At 39.1% G+C, this 18,768-nt stretch overlaps 1 protein-coding gene across 8 annotated transcripts in view; it reads left to right on the forward strand.

Annotated features, from left to right (window-relative positions):
* Positions 1–415: 415 nt before the first annotated feature.
* Positions 416–18,768, forward strand: part of SMAD5 (SMAD family member 5) — a 53,972-nt gene continuing 35,619 nt past the window's right edge. For 7 of the 8 annotated variants that reach the window (XM_082379712.1, XM_082379715.1, XM_082379709.1 and 4 more), the window contains exon 1: positions 416–567. The gene's annotated coding sequence lies outside the window, so the exon portion shown is untranslated. Of the gene's footprint in view, positions 568–1,028; positions 1,200–18,768 lie in introns of those variants that run through there. The other variant, XM_082379710.1, reaches the window with a different exon arrangement.

The raw sequence follows: 18,768 nt of genomic DNA on the forward strand, positions 1-18,768 counted from the left end.
ATGTTCAGAAGCTTGTTTTGAAGCTACTTTTTCACAGAAAGAGGACTCTCTTCTCTCAGATTTATATTACAAATCATTAAGAGTAGCAAAGTTGTATCCGAAGATGTTTTTATTTACACTTCATACGTGACTGGGAAAATCTCCAACTGTCCATATCGAGGACAATTATTTTATTATAATGTGAGTTGATTTGGTTAGTGGAGACTACTAGTGGCTATCGGGACGGTGGGAACTAGCCGACTGCCATTCCTGGGCCTAGCCATGGACGAGAGAAGCCTCCGGCAGATCGGCAGATCGGAAGCCAGAGATTGCGGGAGCCGAGCCAAGCGCGGTGGCTTCCTTCAGCCGCTGTAGCGAGGAGGCCCTTCCCTCGGTGGGTCCCACAGCGGTCACTCGGCGGCTTGCGCGCATGCGCCGACCCCGCAGCGTCCTCCCCGGCTCCTTCCCTCCTTCATCCGGGTCCTGGGCGAGCGGGCGCCGTGCGCGTGTCCCGCGGCCGAGCTGCTAATAAAGTTGCGCTGTGGGCAAGCGCAGCTACGGCGCCGGGAGAGCGCGCGACGCCGGCCCGTGAGTGAACGTGGGGTCTCGGGAGGGGCGGGCGAGCGGGACCGGGGTTGCAGGCTCTGCCCGGACGCGGCTCTGCCCTAGCGGCCGGACGCGGGCCGAGGCGGGGGCGTGCGGGCGCGGGCGGAGCGGAAACCACCCGGGCCTGAGGGGCGGGAGGTAGGCCGAGTCCCGGCCTGCCGGAGTCCAGGCAGGCGGCGATGGTGCGGCCCGTCTGGCTGTGGAGGCCTCGCCTGCCCCGGGGCGTCCCCGGACTGTGGTGGGAGGCATTCGGGACGCCCTCGCGGGGATCCCCGGCCCCCCTTCTGTCCGGAGGAGCGGTTTGTTCTCCCTCATCCAAGCGCCACCCTCAGTACACACCCCTGGTAGGATTGCCGAGCTCGGCCGAGCAGCCCGGTCGGCTACACTGCAAAGCCATCCAGTGGCTTGATGAATCCGTGCCGCCGTCGCTTTGTGTTTCAAAGATAAGGATCTACGCTTATCGGTAGAAATTACACTCTGGGCAGTTGTGACCTGCTGCTGCGCTCAGCTGGTAGTTAGACCCGGTTTCTGCCACTTGCCATGCCAGTTTTCATCATTGCAAAGATTTCTTCTACTTTATGTAAACTTTAGCGGCAAGGAAAACGACTAGCAAGGTCTGTTTGCCTTCACCATATTCACCCCCTACCGGGGTCCTTCACTTCAGTGTCTGTACTCATATTCCGGTCTGTCCCCCTCCCCCTCCCTCTTTCCTGCCTTCCCCTTTCAGCTGCTGTTATTACGTGGAGTTTGGAGCCTAAGCTTTGAAAACTCCCATGTGGCGCCTGTCTTAAGTCGGAGCATGCTCAGTAGCCAAAACAGATTTTGGTTGCAAAAAGAACTGGGGCGAGGATAGTCGGTTATTTGGACGTTTGCCCGCTTCCTAACAAAATGTTCCAACTCTGGTTTGGATGGCATTGGAGAGTGGAGCTGTAGGCCAGCCTAGAGGTGAGGAATGCCTGAACACCCTGGGCCAGATCTCTATCTTGATTGTAGAGACATTGTTTCCTGACCAGCTGGAGGTCTAGAGAGAGACTGGGGGGCCGGGGGAAGCATTCCTGGCTGCCTGTGCGTTTATATGGGTGTGGTACTCAGTGTATCTTGTTTACCTTATCTTTCTGTGGAAAAAGTTTTGAAGTCTGGTTGGGTTTGTCACATCATGCCTGTTGCCTAGCACCACCAAAAGTGTTCTTATCTAACAACGAAGACTGGATAGGTGGAAGGTTGTGGGTTGGCCTCACAGAAGTTGAGAGGAAGGGGTACTTGAGTTGCTGTTTTTTAAATTCTTTTTTAAATTCTGTTTTTAAACGGGAGTAGTTAAATTTCCTTAAATTAGAGTACCCGAATTGCCCAGAATGAATTAGTTTTTAACTTTAATTTGAAAGCTGAAAGGTTGAAAACCTTAATCCCAATAGATTAGTAACTTTCCAAGCAGTTTAAAGTTGCTGCTAGATGCCAGTTTTGTGGGGAAGACAGTACCTAGACACGATGTGAACATTTATTGATCTGACTATTTTTATGCAATTAGTGTGTTCAAAATTCAGTAAATAGGAATTATTTATAGATCTGAACAAATTATTTTATATTCTTCCTTTTACTGCTACTTTGGTAACTTTTTTCCTCTAAGATGAATCAGAGGTTACAAGAATACGAAACAATTCTTAAGAAACAAGTTAACAAAGTGTAACCTTCGTAAAGGTTGTATTTATTATGTTTAGATTTTTAAAATTTAACCTTTGCATAATTGTCTCTATAGCATCCTCCGTTCTTCCCTCTCTACCTTGCTGCTCCCTGAGTCAGTGTGCCTTTCCTTTTCATATAGCTGCTGTTCTCGCATAACTTTACCCGTTTATTTTTGTTAATAAAATTGATTTGTCATTTATGCTTCCATTCCTTTCCGATCACAGCTGAAATAGGCAATAAAAGTTTGATGAACCTTCCCAACTAACTTTCCTCTTAGATTTTAAATGCATCCATATGATATGATCTAGATGAAAGAAGAGAACGGTGAACGGGAAGAGAAAAGAATAAAATATTTTTGTAGGTTCTGTGCAGATTTGGTGGAATTATCTACTTGCCTGGTTCACTGCGGTAGGCGCCACAAAAATGGGTAGATTGATGTGTGTTGCATTTCTTTCCCCTCTGGCAAAGTCAGTTATTAATTTCAGAGGGAGACAGTGGCAGAATGTTGTTACTAATGAGGTTTGAATCAGATTGACTGGTTATGTAACATGTTGCTGGGAGTATTATTAAAAGTTGCCTTCTGTAGCAAGATAGAGGCAAATAAATTCTGCTTACCCTCTTCACTGGGTTTTAATTCTTGGCTGAACCTGAAGGCACATTAGACTATAACCATAATTATACCTGGGCAGCCTGTCTGTTTCCTGTTTTCATCATGAACCCAAACATTATGATTTGCAGTGATGATCTTTTTTGTCCCTTGCATTAAGCAGAGGCAGTATGTTTTCGCTTGCTTCTGAAAACAGATTTGTAACTTGGTTAAATCAAAGATACTGGCTTCTTAGTGTTTTGAAGACTAGGCAGTAAAATATCGAACAGTTTTTAATTTCTTTGTAACTTGAAATAACTATCTTAAAAAATCTATTTCACACATATTGTTTAATTGTAAATTTTAATGTTACCAGTAGTTTGTAGAGTCTTTGAGTAAGAAAGCCCTTTTTGTTTATGACTTACCAGTGTTTATTATTAACCAGATATATATGTTGATTCAGGCAGTGAGCCACACATTTGGGTGAATTTCATAGCTGACTTGAGTACTCTTTAGGATATAGCTGCCTTTATTCCCCTGGTTTATCAGTCTTCCCTGTTCGCTTTACTTCTAGAGGGTCTATGTTCTTTGTCTCTTTTTTTGTGCTTCATACTACGCACAAAAAAGAAACTGAAATAGTTTCTTTTCTTCAAATGTTACAGGTGCCGTATACCCTATGGGTTTGCCAGTGTATTGATAAGGTCAAAGACATTGGAGAAGATTTCCTTTTGTTAGGGACAGTCTTATAAAAGGAAATATTATAAACAGCCTGGGGGATGATTCTTATTTCTAACCGTCTGGATATTTTGGAGAAAAGACTATCTGGGAGGGTAGGACCCAAGAAGACTGCACAGAGATAGTACGCGTTCTCCACCAAAGATGATGATGAATGACCTCACAAAGTCTCTCCATGTATTTTTACACCTTGTTTTTCTACTTCCAAAGTTAATAGAATAAAAATAATTGAAATTCTTAGTGCTGGATTATTCCAATTCATTGCCATTACCTAGACCTCGGAATCTGAGAGGTGCATTTACTACTTGGAAGGTTAAGATATAAAATTCTCTTTGAAGAATTGTTAAAAACTAGATTGTTGTTAGGATCAGCTAGTTTTTCATATTCTAACAGCTTTTATTGTTTCACAACTTTGAAAAGATGGCGTAATTACAGAGTTACTAGGTTTTTCATAAATAATCAGCTAGTTCTAGGCTCTGTAGTTTTGATACTTTTTTGCCTTGGGCACCTAGGTTGGGGAATTTTTGTTCCCTTTCTAGTAGAGAGGTGGTTTTAGTGACTTTTCTTATTGTATCCCTAACTTGGTTGTGATAGTATTTTAGAAGAAAGAATTCTTTATTAGATGGTTCTGTGTGTGCAGTACTATAATTGGAATTCACTATTGGAAGACGGTTGTTAAAGTACATTTCGTACATAGGGTTTGCTCTTGAATTCTTTGGTACATCAGTCTCTGCTTATTATATATATATATATTTATATATATATTTATTTATATATATAAATATATATATATATAATTTACAGACTGGTATACTTTGGAAATTTGAAAATGGCCTTATCTGTTGTGAGATTTAACTGGATTTTTCTTTTTGGTTTCCATGTATGTTGTTTTGTTATTACTGAAAATAATAGTAAGAAAAAAACTAGTGTCACCTTCCCACCTTTCTTTGAGCATAGCAGCTGGAGTCCTGTGAACAGTTTTACACTTTTCAGATTTAACTATGATCTCAGAATATGGCTGGTACTTTCAAGGCAAGTTTTGTTCTGTTCACTTCTGTTTTCATGATGTGTTAGGATTTGCCTAGCATCCTATCTGGTAGGCTGTATAAGTTGAGGTCTAGTTATTCTGGTTTGTGTATTTCCAGGAAAAGGGGGGTGCTGCAGAACTTTTTCAAAGCTAGTCTTTTGTTTTCTTTCCCCTTCTTCACATCATTCTGCCCACTTAGGTGAGTAGGTGACTTGACCTCTGGGGTACACATGAGGTATCTGGAAAACATCTTCATAAAGCATTGGAATATATGTTGTGTACACAAGTTAGCACTTTGTACTCCAGAGACACATTCTGTAACGTAATGATTTGGTATCTGCCCTTGATGATTTTATAATTTAAAGGAAAGCACTATAAAGATTGACCAGCTCTGTGTCTATTCCTGTGCCTACAAGCCTCTACAGGTATACTCAGACACATCTGGCAGCAATGTCAGAAATCTTGCAGGCTCTGGCGGTGAGTGATACATCTAGATCAGGCTCTGCTTAATTAGAGGACTTAGAGGAGCAGGCGAGGTTTAAAGAGTGATTAAAAACTGGGAAACAGAAGTCTGGATGTAGGAGATAAAAAAGTAGAGACTTGTGTGGTCACAGAGAGAGACTAGGTGAGAGTATTATGGTGTGAGAAGTGTCAGGGATCATGAGTTCAGCTCCTGGATGGCTGTGAGAACTTTGGGTGTCTTTGGAAATTGGGAGCCACAATTGGGAAAAGTGGTGATTTAAGCGTTTCTCTAGGAAAATGATTTTGATTTTACGATTGTGATTTTATTTCCTCCTCTTTGTAGATGTTCCAATAAAGAATAGGATTTCTGAATCTAGGAGAGTTTTGGAGCCAACGTGCTCTTGGTTTCTTTCTGTTACTTGAGTGTAGTCGTGGATGTGGCTTACGTGCTTTATAGTAATTGTATACCTAGATCTAGGATTGGTTTGACAGTGGTGGGGGGGGGTGTCTACTTTTGCTGATACTTGGTGACTAAGGATGTTAGAACCACAGGGGTAAGACATTTTTAAAGCTTTACCCCCACCAACCACAAAATGTTATCTTTGAATGTATATAGGTAAGTGATTTTCTCCCATTGCAGATGGTCCTAAGGGCCTTGGTTCTCAAACCTACTGCAGAACCTGGGACGCTTGTTAAAAATATGGGAGGTAGGACCCTACTCTCAAACCTAATGAATCTGAATTTTGTGGAATGGTTATGAGGAATTTGTTTCTTTAAAACCCCCATCTGTAATTCTTCTGTGTAGGTTTGGCTGAGACGATGGTGGCTTGTGACCCATATGCACATTTATTTGCATGGGTTGATGTGCTCAGGAGATTGCCTTTTGGCTAACGACGGTGTTGGGTGAAATTTTTGGATTGGTTTGCTTGCCTTTTATTTTGAATTGAAGCAATTAGAGAGATGTCGGAGCAGAAAGTGAAGGAGCTGTTTCTATGAATTTACCTCTGAAGTCTGGGCATGAGCAGTGTGTGTCTATGTGTCTGTCTGTCTGTTTGGGGGAGACTGTTGAGGGAAGTTTGTGTGTGTGTTTATGGTAGGTCGGAGGTTCTACTCAGGTAGTTGAAGTAAGAACAAGACTTTTGGTTTCTTGACATTAATAAAAATTCATTTGAATGGAAGCCTGGTAAAGTTTAACAACATTTTATTCATACATTTAATGTATGTAAAATGTAACTCCGGATCATCCTTTAGCTTCCCTATCAGCCTTTCCCAAATCATTTGATGACAAATCCTATTCTTTGGGTAGCCCAGGCTGATGCCTTGGAATCATTATTGACTCCTCCGTTCTCACATTCCCCGTTCTCTTCCATCAGGAAACCTTTTGTCTCCCAAAACATGTGAAATTTTCCATTTCTTACCACCCCACTGCTGTCACCCTGTCTGAGCCATGATCATCTCTTACCTAAATTGCTTCAACTCTGAACTGATCTCCCCGCTTTTTACCCCTGCTGCCCACCCCCGCCCCCATTATTCTTAACATGTGGGCCAGAGTGATTCTTTAAAATAATAAAAGTCTGAAAATGTCATGTCTTCACTCAGAGTTCTCAGATGGGTCCACATTTCACTTACCGTAAAAGCCAAAGCTCTTACCATATCCAGCATGGCTCTCTTACCTATTTGACCCCATTCCTTGTTTTCCCCTTCTTGTTTGCTTATTCTCAGGCTTCAGGGTCTTGCAGTTAACTTGAGTGTGCCAGGCATGCTCCCTCCTTGGGATTTTCACATTGCCTGTTGCCTTTGCCTGTACTAGTTTTCCCTTAGATATCTGCCTGGCTCACTCTTATTTCCTTAAAGTATTGACTCAGTTGGCGCCTTCTCAGAGAGGCTCAGCCCAGCCACCCTATTTAAAATTACACCTCTCCCACAGTGCTCCCCATCCACCTTCCTCTGCTTTATTTTTCTCCATACCATTTTTCACCTAACGAACTATACTGTATCACTTATTTATTGTCTTTTGTCTGTCTCCCTCCACTGGAATGTAAGCTACATGAGGACAAGGATTTTGGCCCCCTTTATTCACTTGTATATTCCCAGTTCCTAGAATTCTACCTCAATAAATAGACTTTTGAATGAATAACTTGAATCAATTTAACAAGTTCTCTGAATATGCTTAGTACTGTTTTTTAAAAATTACATTCTAGTGGGAGAGACAAAAATCAAGTAAACCAACGAATAATTACAAATTGGTAGTACAGTGAAGGAAATGAATATAGTACTGGATTAGAGCTTAGGGAAAACCTACTTTATATAGAGTTAGATGATCAGGGAAGGTCTCTGGGATGATAGCTAAAGCTGAAGCCTTAGTGATGAGAGAGCTAGAAATTAGTGGTTGGAGCTTGAGGAAAGTGGTCCAGGCAGAGAATGGCATTTGTAAAATCTGTGAGGTACAGAAGATATTCCAGTACAGGAAGATAAATGCTTTTGAAAAATGAATTCTTACTATTATTTATTGGAAGCAGAAAGTATTTGCCTCTAGTTTTTGATTGACTCTTCTTAAATTTCAGCCTCCAAATCTGTATAACCCTAAATATACTGGAGAGAATTCTTTTGAAATAAGAATGACTCTTATAAATCCTCTCTTTAGTAAGAATTTTAGTATAGTTGAGGTACATCTGCACTTTGGTTTTAAAGTAGGTTTTTTCCCCCTAACTATACAAGAAATTCATGTTTATTTTAAGATGTCCAGAATTGCATGAAGCCGAAAGTAAAAAGTACCCTGAACCCCACCCTACCCCCATGGCTAATATCCTTTCAAATGCTTTGTATTCACATTCTCATTCATTAGACAAATATTTATTGAGCATATGTATCACTAGGCTTACAGTGATGAGTGAAACAGATATGGCTCTTCTCATTTACATTCTTGCCAGGTTGTACAGGTAAATGTAAAAACATAGATATGTTAAGTGCTACGAAATAGAGGTAGGTGAAGCAGTAAGTGCGTATAATAGGGGAATTTCACCTAGGCAAGGTAGTCTGGGAAGGCTTCCCTGAAGAAGGGATGCTTGAGCTGAAATAGAAGTAAAGTGTGTGTGTGTGTGTGTGTGTGTGAGTGTGTATGTTTTGTAATGTGATAGATTCTTTTGTAATGCATGATATCTCTTAATTTTATAAGATTTTCCTTTATGGTTGAGGTGCCACTCTTTTTCTTTGGATTTCCAAGGTACTGCTCTGTGTTGTTATTGTTCAGTTGATAGTTGCAGTTTTTCAGAAGAATTTCAGGGAACCTAATACACACAGGGATTTCTGAAGCTCATAATTAAATCCCAGGTTTCTTTCTAGCTGTCTGAAATGACAAAACCCATTAGTGAAAGAGTCATCTAGTTAGGTCTTCGTAAACCAGAGGTAAACTATAAAAAGCCAAGGTAATAGCACATAATGTGTTCACAGTTATTTTCTTAAGTCCCTCCAAGTTCTGATGTACGAAGTAGCACACATTCCTATCTGCTCAGTTACTGGCCTTCTGTGCTTGCTGTATATATTTTTTACTCTGTTTTAATACCCCATCTCTGTTGAGTATCATATGGAAATCTATAGTAAAACTAAGTGATGTGCTAAACAGCATATGAAGCTCTTCATAACATCTTCTCTTTTTCCCATTATTCTTTATGATCATTGAGATTACAGATAGTATCTTTTAAGCCTCAGTTCCTAGCACAGAGTATTCCTGGCTTACTAGGCACCCAATAAATTTGAATAAATCAAATTCAACTCTTACTTATCTTTGTATCATCCTCCAAATTTTTATATTCATTCCTCCTGTCTTGAGCTTTAAGTGTCACATGTGCTTGGACTTGGATCAGTACTTGCTTCCTTATACCCCTCCACCATCACCTTTTTGCTTCATCTTGGCAATAACTAGAATTCCCCTTTTTGGGTGAGCGGTGTCTAATTCTTTCAGCTTTTAAACCTTTCTTTTTTTTTTTGGTTGTGTATGTGGAGTCTTAGTTCCCCGACCAGGAATCAAATCCGCACCCCCTACATTGGAAGTGCAGAGTCTTACCGCTGGACTGCCAGGAAAGTCCTCAACCTTTACCTTTCTTGACTGCCCCATTTCTCTTCTTGGTGGTCAGCAAGTCCTATGGATTGTTTATCTGTAATGTCCCTCATAACTCTTCCTTTTCTATCTCTACTACCGTCACTACCTGGTCTGCGTACCACCACCCTGGTGCGGCTTCCTCTCATAGTTGGATTACATGTTTTCCATTTACCCTCTCTGCCCCTCTTGGTTAAGTCTTTACTTGGCTATGTGCTGTTGCCATTTTTGTCTTCTCAAAATGGCTCTTTGAACATGTCTTTCTGCTTAGATAGAACTCTGTACTGCATATAGGATTACTTCTAGCAGCCTGACTCCTTTACCTTATACTGTCTTTCTTTCTTTGGCTTTCATTCTGTGGTGGTATCTTTCCCTTTAGCTTCACGATCTAGCTGATTGTCTCCTCCTAGTCTTTCTTGCCTCATTTGGCTTAATGATACTTGGTTTTCCTTATTCTTGTCCTTTATTACCAACTGGATTATGAATTATAGATTGTCATATTCCTTTTTGGATCTTGTGATAGTCATTCCTGAAATCTGTGCTAATATCGTGAGCAGTTATCCACACCTAATCATTAAGGGTTTTATTCACTTAAGTGCTGTGTGGTGTGTGTGTGTGTGTGTGTGTGTGTGTTTGGGTGGGGGGAACAGGGAGCCTGTCGGAGCTAGGTTATTGTACATTTGCTGAGCCCTCCACTTTTTGCTGTCACCAGCCATTTGAAGCACAGTTAATTCCTTCTTAACAATCGTATTCACAAGTGTGTAATCTTTTCACCTTTTCCTCCCCTGTTTTCCAGTTATATTGGCATAATTCCTCTTCCTTTCTGTTCTTTTTATGGTTCCCCTAAATAGATAGAAGTTTGAAAGTGATCACTAGATATCATTATATTCACTCAAAACTGCAGTACTGATGAGAATTGACTTACTTTACACAGATTATCCTGTGTATTTCCTAATGGGATATTAGATTTTGGGGGATTCTCTGGGTTTTAAGCTAGAAATAGAAATTCCCTGAAAGATATCTTGGGCATTGTTCAATTTAGTTTGTGAGATTTGTTTGTTTGTTTGTTTTATTGACTTCTTTGTTAGCCTCCTATGCATTGTTTTAAGAAGACTTGGCTTTTAAGAAGGCTCAGTTACTATTTAGCATTCAAAAAGGTTGGGTTAGTATGACTCCAGAAGAGCAAAAAGAAAACAGAATTTGTCTTCTGTCCCCAATTATGCTATTGAAACATGGCTTTAACATTTATAAATAATAACTATTTTGAAAGAGCTTCTCGTGGAGGTTTATTGCAAAAGAAAATAACTCCATGATTTAAGTTCCTTGAAGCCTACTGATATTTTGGTTTTCGTAGGAACTAAATAAGTCACCTTTAAAGAGTAATAACAAATATTTTATTCTCAATGGTGTACTTTAGGTTAGCCTCAATGTATTAGGTGGCCCAGGATGAGGATGACAGAGGCACAAATAGAATTTGCTCAGAAGCCAGGTTTTCATGTAGGGTATTGTCTTACATATCTGGGCTGTCAAATGCATCTTCTCATCTACTTAGAAGAAAACTCGGAGGTAAGCAAGCCCTGGAGCACTTGAAAGTACCAGAGGTACAAAATACGTACTCTGTGCTAAGTGCTAAGCACTTGAAAGTACCAGAGGTACAAAATACGTACTCTGTGCTAAGTAGGTCCTTTTGGAGTTAGAAGAAAAGTTCATTTTCCTTAGGTAGTTTATACATCATTAGGTAGTAGCCAAGCTTCTCCAAAATCAACACTCAGGAATGTGGGAGAAGCTGTGAGGAATGGAGAAAGGGGAGGCAAGAAAGGAGAATGAGAACAAGAAAGAAGGGAGAGCAGTAGATACTGGTGGGAAGTGATGGGGAACATCAGAAAGGACTTTGGGACAGGAGGAAAGAAAAAGCTGCCTTATTTCTTCTAAGATATGCATTTTTTCCACCTCATAACATCTCTGAAATTGGTATGTGTCTTATAGCCGATGGCATCTGAATATTGGTTTTGGCTAGGTGGCAGTTTTGATGTTGTTGTCATTGCACGTGCATGATCTCTGCCTTTGCTGTTTTCATTGCTGTCATTTCTTTCATTTACACCCTCTGGGAAGATCAAGGAAGCAACAGTATCAAAACTTGCAGGATGGGTGTCAGTGGCTTGAACAACAATCCCGGAGTAATATTGGAACACTCTTCAGACCTACAGTCTTGATGGCAGGAGGATGATATTATGAAGAAAAAAATCTAAGCAATGAGAAAGCATGGTGTGATAGTTTAATTTGCAGCCTTTTCTTCCTTCAAGGTTCATAAAATAATGGAACCTCTTAAGTAGATGGCTTTGTATATTTGATGAAATAAAGTAACCCAGCTGTGTATTTAAAATCCTGAGCCTGATGTCAAAAAATTTCATGATTATTGCAATAATAATGACTACAGTTTCCCTTTGCTCAATATGCACTATGCCAGGCATTAAGTGTGTATCTCATTTAATTCTCAGAACTGATACTCATTATACAAAATAGGAAAAATGGATATTTAGGTGTGTTAGATCCAGAATTTGAACCCTAGTTCATTAGACTTCAAATCTGGTGTTTTTGTGTGTTACAATACGTATATGAATATCCCTGTGTAGATTAGCCTTATTGTATGTATCTAGTCACTTTCCTTGTTCTACCACCTATGTTCCAGCAAACTGAACTGTAGTATTTCCCCATCCTGGTAGATAAAAACTCTGATTTTATGTCTTTATCAGAATAGCATTTATGCCTAAGATATAGCTACTTCATGCTTTTTGTCTCCCTCCACTCCCTTCCCCCAAGGGCCATCCCTTGAATTTCTTTTAGCATCCTATACACCCTAGGGGATCTGCCATTCTCCATGGTGTATTGCAGATAGGAATGGGCACATCTTAGTTGATTATTAATTTGTAATTCTTACGGTTAAGGTCTGGACCTGATTTATCTTTTAACCCTTTAGCATCTAGTTTAGTGGCTCGCCCTTTTTAGGTACACTCAGTAAGTATGTGTTGTATAAATAAGAGTATAAGTCTGCTATTGAGTTTAGCATGGGTGGTATATATTTGTGCCTCAGTAGACCCTGAAAGCATTGTAGAAAGGGAGTACAGAGGACCAAATTTAACTACCCAGCAATCTGTAACCTCTAAAGGCTGAAGTTAATGAATATAGCGTTTTTGGACTTTTCTCTATTACTGGGATAAGTTTAGAGATAATATAGAAGAGTATTGTTGTTGGTTGTGAATACAATCAGCTGTTTGAATTGAGGATGGGTGTTCTCAGTGTTTCTAAATTCATTTTATTTAGTGAAAGGCGAAGGGGGTGTGAAAAATTGAACCAACTTTTCAATAAGAGATTTAAAATTAAACCTTTTGGGTACTAGAAAACCTGATCATACTCTTATTTTCAAAGGTATTGCAGGTTCACTGGGACTCATATTGCATATGCTAGTATTTGCAAATCAAAAATATTATTATTTTACTCTATTTTTTGTATACGTAATGAAAAAATTCTATCGTAATGGAGGACTTTTGTGAGGGTAGTAAAATAAATCTGTTGCTCTATCCCAAGCACTCTGATACTTTTATTTCAATTTGTGGACCAATGTCTTATTTTAAATATATATTTTACAGAAAAGATGACAGGAGAAAATTGATCTATCACATGGGTACCATAAAACAGTTTTACCAGGACTTCCCGGGTGGCACAGTGGTTAAGAATCCGCCTGCCAATGCAGGGGACATGGGTTCGAGCCCTGGTCCGGGAATATCGCACATGCCGCGGAGCAAGTAAGCCCGTGCGCCACAACTACTGAGCCTGTGCTCTAGAACCCGTGAGCCACAACTACTGAGCCTGCGTGCCACAACTGCTGAAGCCCATGCACCTAGAGCCCGTGCTGCACAACAAGAGAAGCCACCACAATGAGAAGTCCGCGCATCGCAACAAAGAGCAGCCCCCGCTCGCCGCAACTAGAGAAAGCCCGTGTGCAGCAACGAAGACCCAATCCAGCCATAAATTAAAAAAATAAATAAATAAAATTTAAAATTAAAAAAAAAGAAAAGCTTATGCTATATTTAGGTCTTCATGAGCCAATGATAATTGGTTCAGGAAAACACCCATTCAAAATGAAACCACTTAGAATGCAGACCAGTATTTCATACTTAATTGTGAATAAAAGGTCTGATTGGGACTTTATCTTAAAAACTTAAAATTTTGGAAAATCATTAGGTTATAATTGTAAACATGCATTAAGTTTTATAATGAACAAAGACTGAAGTGAGTATGGATAGACTTAATTTTTCTCACAGAACAATTTAGTAGCATGATATGACATCCTTCATGTTTGACATTTGTGGTACTAATATTAAGAGCATTTTTATTTTTGTGAAAATATTCATTAAAATATATATGGATTTTCCCATGGACTTCTGTTAATCCGTTGACAGTGAAGTTATTATTGCTTACTGATAACTATAAAAGTGGTGAATTTCCCAAACTCACTGTTCATCATTAGTGCAAACCACTGCAGGAGTACTGTCCATCTGGGTCATATTGCATTCTTCCTGTGGGTCTCAGAGGCAAAGGGAACCGCACATCTGACGCTTATGTTGCTTGATGGGCCATGATTGATAAAGTCCTTTGTCTTTCTCTGACTCAGGAGTCTCATGTTCTTTGACAGTGTGCATGAAACAACAATAGACTTATTTGTTTATAGGATAATAAGGTAAAATTAAATCCCAGACCTTGCATCTTTTGCTCTCATTTTAATAGACTTTATGAAATGTTACAGTTTTTGCAGAATTTGCAGTTTTACTTGTGGTTTAGAAGCTGTTATAGTAAGGGAGATGCTAGTGAACAAGAACTAATTATAAGTGATCAGTACACTAGTAAATTTTTAAAAAATATTTTAAATTGAAGTATATCTTAAAGTGCACAAATCTTATGTGTATAGCTCAGTGAACTTTTATGTATGTGTACATCTATACCACCATCACCCAGATCAAGATATAGAAATTTTCTAGCTCCCCAGAAGGCTGTCTTGTCCCCTCTTAGTAATATTCTTGCCTCTGATGCCATAGGTTAGTTTTGCCTGTTTTTCAGTGTCATGTAGTTGGAATGATAAAATGTGTATCTGACGTCTTCAGTATATCAATGCGATTCATGCATGTTTTACATGTGTGTGTTCTTTTTCATTGCTGTGAAGTATTCTGTTGTATGAATTTATTACTATGACTTATCTACCCACTCTACTGTTGATGAATATTTGGGTTATTTCCAATTTGGGACTATTACAAATAAAGTTGTTATGAACATGTACTTGCCTTTAGGTTGACATAGCACTTGTTTCTGTTGGATATATACCTAGGAATGGAATTGCTGGGTCATAGGGACCTATGTTTAGCATTAGTAGATGTTGTCAAACAATTTTCCAAAGTGGTTGGGCTAGTTTATATTTTTGCTAGCAATATGTAAGAATTGTTCTGATTGTCATGAACACCTTCTCTCTCTCTCTCTCTTTTTTTTTTTTAAGTCTAGCTATTCTGGTAGATGTGGTGTGATATTTCACTGTCTTTGTTTGTTTTTTACATTTCTTTGATAACTAATGCTGTTGAGTCCATTTTACCATCTAATGGCAATTTTGATGTCTTTTGTGAAGTGCCTGATCAGGTCTTTTACTTATTCACTAGTGAATTTTTATAATCAATTTTGCTCCCTTTTTAAACTTTAGATAACAAGTACTTGGATTACTTGCACATACCAGTTATGCAGTTTGGAAAGTTATAAAACATTTTTAGAAAGAATTCAATTAAACATGTTTAAAATTTTTAATCATTCCATATTTAAAGAGGTGAGTGCAAAGTTTGTCCCTTCTCCTTTCCCAGTGCTAGAAATTCATGTGTGAATAGCATGTTTGAGTTTATAAAGCATCTGTTACATGTATGTATATGTATATGTGTGTTTTCAGTACTTCAGGCACACATTATTTTATTACTTCATCATTTTAATGACTTAGGAACCATCATCCCTATTTCACAGAAAAATTAATAGGCTAAGAAAGAGTGATACCTGGTCATGGTCATATACCTAGTAAAGGACAGAATCTGATCCTCTTCTGTTTTCATTACATTGATAATACTTTAAAAAATTAAAAATAGTGCATTTTTGAGTTATAAAATATTTAAATGTAGAAAAGTAGAGAAAATAATATATGTGATGATTTGTCAGATTTTCTTCAAATCCAGTTTTAAAAGAAACACAGCTAAAGCTTTTCCATTTGTTCTTCCACCTTCTTTCTTCTTTCACCAGAGGTAGTCAGTATTCAGTATCCTGAGTTTGGTATGTATCATTTCCATGCATACTTTTATTCTCTTACTATATCTGTGCATGTCCATAAAGAACTCCTTTTTTTTGTTTTAAATTTTATACAGTTGCTCTTTTTTACAAATTGCTTTTTTTAAAACTCTCTACTCACTTATTTAATAAATAAGCACTGTTCTAGGTCCAGGGGAATATGATGATGGATAAAGAATACAAGGCTACCTGCCTACTAACATGTCTGTGGGGAAGACATGTAGTTAATAAATAAAATCCATATGATATCAGATTATTATAAATGTCATGAAAGAAAATTGAGCAGGACCAGGGGATAGAGAATGATGCAGGAGTGGGATGTATGCTCTTTTAGATAAAGTGGTCAGGGAAGTCCTTTTTCAGGAGGTGACTTTTGAGCAGCTGAATTAATTGAGAGAGAAAGCCACGTTAAGATCTGGGAGAGGAGAATTCCATGGGAGGGAACATCAAGTGCAAAGGCCTTGAGGTAGAAATGACTTTGGAACATTTGAGAAATGGAAAGCCTTCAAGTGTGGTTACGTGCAAAGTTAGCTAGGAGAATGCTAAAAATGAGTTTGGAGGAGAAGCCAAAGGCTGGATCATGTAGGTCCTATAAAGTAATGTTAAAGAATTTGGATACTGAGTGTAATGGGAAACTGCTGGATGAATTTTGAGCAGAGAAATGACATGGTTTGATATACTTTTAAGATTACTTTTACACTGGAATTCTGTGTATTAGAAAAGAATATAGAAGTTCTTTCTATATAGGTATGGAAAGATCTTGAAGATACATTGTTTATACATTTTTCTGTACCTTGCTTTTTTTCTTTTCAATATACCACCATTTGTGTAAAAAAAGTTATGATTATTTATATATCTGTATTTGTAAAATTTCTCTGGAAAGACATAAAAGACAATACAAGAGGGATTGCCTGTGAGAAGGGGACCTGAAGATGGGGCAAAAAATAGGAAGGAAGCTGACCACTCTGCACTTTGCATAGCAGGAAAATATTTTAAAATTGTTAACAGAAAGTGTACACATCTTCAGTATTCAGCCAGCCAAATTTTCACAAGGTGACTCTCTCATAAAATCACCCAGAGCAAGATGAAGAACTTTACCAGGATGGCAGAAACCCTCAAGCTCCCTTCCAGTCAATACCTCCACCCTTCCCTTTAAAGGGTAACCACCATCCTGAGTTCTAATAGCATGCATGAGTTTCACCTGTTTTTTTGTAATAGCACTGTTAACTCCATTCTGTTCTATAGTAGATAATAGATTATCTCCTATTTTATTTATTTATTTAATTTATTTGGCTGCATCAGGTCTTGGCTGTGGCACTTGGGATATTTGTTACAGCACGTGGGATCTTTCCCTGCGGGGCACAGGCTCTCTAGTTGTGGCACGTGGGCTCCAGAGCACGCAGGCTCAGTAGTTGTGGCTCACGGGCTCTAGAGCGTGTGGGCTTAGTTGCCCCGCAGCATGTGGGATCTTAGTTCCCTGACCAGGGATTGAACCCGCGTCCCCTGCATTGGAAGGCGGATTCTTAACCACTGGACCACCAGGGAAGTCCTTCTACTTTTATCTTAGCATTATGCCTTTGTTAAAAGGTTAAAAAAATACAGAAGCATATAGAACAAATCATGCAGGACCCCTTTCTATTTTGCTTGTCTTCCATTCCATGCCTCTCCCCAGAGGTAACTGCAATGAATAATTTAGTATGTAGCCTTTTAGTCCTTGTTTTGGGTTTATATAGACAAATAACTTTCCCCTTTTTTCTTGTTAGTACGTAATATGGTTAGTATTTAATAGTAATAGTGATACTAGATTAGTAGTTAACATTTATTAAGCACTTTCTGGTGGTTAACTACTAATCTAGTATCTGGTCTTCAAGCTTCTCTGCTTTTGTCTCTCCCTTCTTCAACATATCATTGCTCATACATGCTCTCTCTCATACACATGCACTACTCTGTTTAGCCTCTGTTATATTCTAGTATTACAGAATAAGGTCTCAGTCAGCCAGGCCTATCTGCTCTCTATCCTAGAAAATGCTCTCTTCATATCTGCCCATGTATTTTTTTGTTTGTGCCCCTTTTCCTTTGAAATTTTCCTTCTCATCTCAGACAACCAAATCATGCCTTTACTTTCGGACCCAGATGGCTTATTCTATATCCTTAATGTTGCTACAACTGAAGTAAGCCTTTCTTACAGTTTGTTTAACTCATAACACGTTATACTGTGTGACCTGTTACTGAAAAACGTGCTTTCATCTTTTTGTTATATTTCTTTGGTTTAATGTAGGCAGTTTTGCTTACCTGATGAAAATTATCCTGTGTAACATTGGGAAAGATGTCCTGCATAAGGTTAGGCATATCCATCCATACATAAGGAATATACCTTCACTTCCCTGCACCCTTCCTCCCATGGTTCCAGCATGGCAGTCTGGAACTAAGCATCTGAGCACATCTCTGACTTCCCAGTGGCAGCAGATTGAGTGGAATTTGAGTTTAGTGAAATGGGCTGTAAGTTGTTCTCTGCACTTTGTATAGTCTGGCCTTGCAAGTAGGGAGAAGTCAGTCTAATTGAAGATTGTGCAGTTCCTAGTGACAGGTGCCAAGAGGTTATGATACAGGTTTCTTGGGTGTGGTGTACAGTGTGAATAAATGCTTGCAGCTCTTAGCCCTTTTTTGATCAATTAAGCACTTTTTAAAGGAGGAACCATAACGCTCCATAACTCTACATGTAACCCTTTTCTCCTAAAGAGGAGTCAGTCAGTGCTTCTATATTTTTCCTTTTCTGGATCAGCACCTAGAACACTGCCTGGCACTTAGTAGGCTCTTAGTAAGCACATATTGAAAGAATGAATCAGTTGGCTCTTAAGATGAAATTATTTGGTATATGACTTTTTTTTTTTTAAAGTACCATGGCTGTTCACAGTACATGGCGACAAGCAATCAATACTTATTTGTTGAATTTAACTCTATTTTATTTTACTTTACGTTTACCTGAGTTTTAACTGAGCACATGTATTCTTTTCTGGGAAGATGCACCCCAATCCAGAATAGGCTTGATGCTAGAATTTGCTAGTATTTGTCAAAGACAGAGCTGCAGTGTTATTTGGCAATTTTAGACATAAGAACGGAAGCATCTTTTGTTACTGACATCCTTTTTCCAAACATTACTCCTGCTATTTCACTAGCTACTCATTGTCTGCGGTTGGCTGTGTAGTGACCACAGGGGACTGTACCACTCTT

The sequence above is a fragment of the Balaenoptera borealis genome, assembly GCF_965194805.1.
Source record: "Balaenoptera borealis genome assembly, chromosome: 2".
NCBI classification, from domain to species: Eukaryota; Metazoa; Chordata; class Mammalia; order Artiodactyla; family Balaenopteridae; genus Balaenoptera; species Balaenoptera borealis.